The sequence below is a fragment of the Trachymyrmex cornetzi genome, unplaced genomic scaffold (assembly GCF_001594075.2).
Source record: "Trachymyrmex cornetzi isolate Tcor2-1 unplaced genomic scaffold, Tcor1.1 scaffold136, whole genome shotgun sequence".
Classification (NCBI taxonomy): Eukaryota; Metazoa; Arthropoda; class Insecta; order Hymenoptera; family Formicidae; genus Trachymyrmex; species Trachymyrmex cornetzi.
The window spans coordinates 151,095-154,507 of NW_017295939.1; positions in this window are offsets into that span (position 1 = coordinate 151,095).

Sequence of the window (3,413 nt, forward strand, 5' to 3'; positions counted from 1 at the left end):
ATAAAGCGAAATCGGGGCTGATCCGGCCGACTAAAGCAAGATCGGGGCTGATCCGGCCGACTAAAGCAAGATCGGGGCTGATCCGGCCGACTAAAGCAAGATCGGGGTTGATCCGGCCGGTTAAAGCAAGATCGAAACTGATCCGGACGATTAAAGCAAGATCGGGGCTGATCTCGCCGACTAAAGCAAGATCGGGGCTGATCCAGCCGACTAAAGCAAGATTGGGGCTGATCCGGCCGACTAAAGCAAGATCGGGGCAGATCCGGCCGATTAAGGCAAGATCGCGACTGATTCGCCCGACTAAAGCAAGATCGGGGCTGATCCGGTCAATTCATATCAGAATCTAGTTTTCATGTGAAATGATTATGATCTTAATAAGTATTCGAATATCTGTCCATTATTATCCACACATAATTGAACTCGACGTTCAAAACTACCAACTGTCGATAAAAGTGTATTTCTTGGAATGCTACGGCAGGCAATAGTTATACGCTTCATCATATTATCTCTTGTTGTGGGTGTTTTTGAATATACTACGTTTTTCAAGTATACTCATAAAAAGAAATCTAGGCTTGACAAGTCTGGAGATCTAGGACACCATGACACTGGTCCACCGCGTCCTATCAATCTACTTGGGAATGTGAGATTTAAATGGTTTCTAACTCTTCTATTCCAGTGCGCGGGCGCACCATTCTGTTGAAAGAACATATGTTGTCTTGTATCCAGATTGATATCTTCAAACAACGCCGGCAATCTTTGTCCTAGAAAGTGTAAATAATTATTACCATTAACATTTTCGTCAAAGAAATAAGGGCCGATAAGGTTTCCGTTTAATATGCTACACCATACAATGAGGCTCCTGCGATGTTGATGATTAACTTCTGTATACGAACGTGGGTTTTCAACAAACCAATAATGAGAACTATGGCGATTTAATTGTCCAATGTTGTGAAAAGTTGTTTCGCCATTAAATAAAACAAATCTGAAAAATGTTCAATCACGATTTAATATTATTTGTGCTCACCTACAAAATTCTAGTCTTTGTTGAAAATCATTGAGTGTTAATTGTTGTGTCAAAGTGATATGGTAAGGATGGAAGTTGTAAGTGGTCAAAATTCTATGACTTGTTGATTCCGGAATATCTAATTCTCTTTCGATTTGCCTCGTTGACACGCGTGGATTAATAGCTATCATTCCCAATACGGCAAGTACTGTTGGATCATCCCTTTCTGGTACGTTAATACGACGTCTTTGTCGTTTTTGACGTTGACGTTGTCGTTGACGCTATACAAGTCTGGAAATCGTACAATGACTTGGATGTCGTCTATGAGGAAATCGATTACGGTACAATACCGCTGCTTGTCGATAATTATTATGGCATTCTCCAAGTACCAGAACATCAATAATTTCGTTCAAAGTATAATCCGGCATTTTGCGTACATTAAGTTACAAGATAAAGTAAGAGCCGATAGATTTATTATCCTGGTTGATATTGGACGACTAAGACAAATTTACGCATTTACGGATCATTCTTTGCCATCTGCCATTATGGATCAATCCCGGTTCAATGGACGGATTAAGATAGAAAATGTTGCGTGAGTATAAAGTTCAGCACTCGGAATCAGTTGCCCTTTTCGGCCAGATTTCTGAGAAGACGCCTACTGTCCCCCCACTACCGCTACAGACTCTACGTTTGAGCCGCCGATCGGCTCATAGCGCCAACTTCAAGTCTTCTTTTTTCGCGCTAACCCAAAACTCTCGTGATGCACATTGGGTTACGCTAATGTCGGCGTTAACCATTATTTTTCAAGACTTGAAGTTGGCGTTAACGCAAAGCTTTCGCTTATAGACGCACATTCTCGAACTCGCTTAACGCGAACTTCAAGTCTTCTCTTTTCTCGATTGAGGCTATTGAGAAGTTCGCGCTTTGTAACAAAAATAGTCGCATATTGCAAATTTTCAAAATGCCGCGCAGACACTTGTTAGTATTCGAAGTTGCCCGCATAATCGCACTTCTGGAAGAAGGGTACAGTATGCGTTACGTAGCGCAACGTGTCGGTGTATCCGTATCTGTAATAAATAGAGCGTGGTTACGATATCAAGAGACAGGACAATACACAAGACGTCAAGGAAATGGCCGTCATCGTATAACAACAGTTCGACAAGATCGAGAAATTGTTCGCCACGTTTTGAGAAGACGAACGATTACTGCAAGGTGTGTTCGACGTGAAGTTCCTACTTCACATCATGTCAGCGAACAAACGATTCGTCGTCGCTTAAAAGAGGTGGGTCTTCGTTCTCGCTCTCGTGCACAGGTGCCAAGACTTACACTTACACATCGTCAGGCTCGTCTTCAATTTGCTCAAAATCACATAAATTGGACCGCAAGGCAATGGAGAAACGTTTATTTTTCGGACGAATCGCGTTTCTGCCTTTATGGCAATGATGCTCGCATACGCACTTGGCGCCGACAAGGGGAGCGTTATGATCGACGCTGCGTTATGCGAATAAGAGCTCATAACGGCGGTTCAGTGATGGTATGGGGATGCATTTCGATGACGAGACGAACAGAATTAGTAATTTTGCCACCTCCAGCAATGACGGCTATTCGCTACGTGAATAATGTTCTCCGGCCTCAAGTTTTGCCTCTACAACATCTGTTACGTCGAAATTTTATATTCATGCAGGACAATGCTCGGCCCCATACGGCAAATGTAACGCAGCGGTTTTTTGAGCGACATGGCATCACATTGCTCCATCATCCTGCTAATAGCCCGGATTTAAATCCGATTGAACACATTTGGGACGAGATGGAACGATGATTAAGACACCGCGAAGACAGCCACGAAATTTATATGAGCTGCAAGAAGCGCTTAGGCAGATTTGGAATGAAATTTTAGTAGCCTTCATCCAGAGATGTGTAAACATGCGACAACGATTGCAAGCGGTGATCAATCAGAGAGGAGGAAACACACAATATTAAATAAACCCTCATTCACATAAATGCTCATCTCATCACCTTACACACACGCGCGCGCGCGCGCGCACGCACACACGCAAACACACATACACATGATGTGCAAATTCCGACCGACAACCTCCGCGTGGTGCACATTGGGTTACGCTAATGTCGGCGGTAACCACTATTTTTCAGAAAATGGCAAGAGCACTTCGAAAATTCTGATAAAAAAAGATATCATATAATGATCTTTTAACTTCAGGTTAGAATAACTTCGTCAAAAATGGTCATAATGAGATTTTTAAAAAAGCATTTTAAAGGTTGAAATCTCAACTTTCAAAATCAGTTATTGATATTTCAATCTAACTGATCTTTGACGGAGCTATACGGACACAAATGGATATTTGTCAAATCTAAAACATATCGTATAATTTTGTACACACTTTACAAAGGT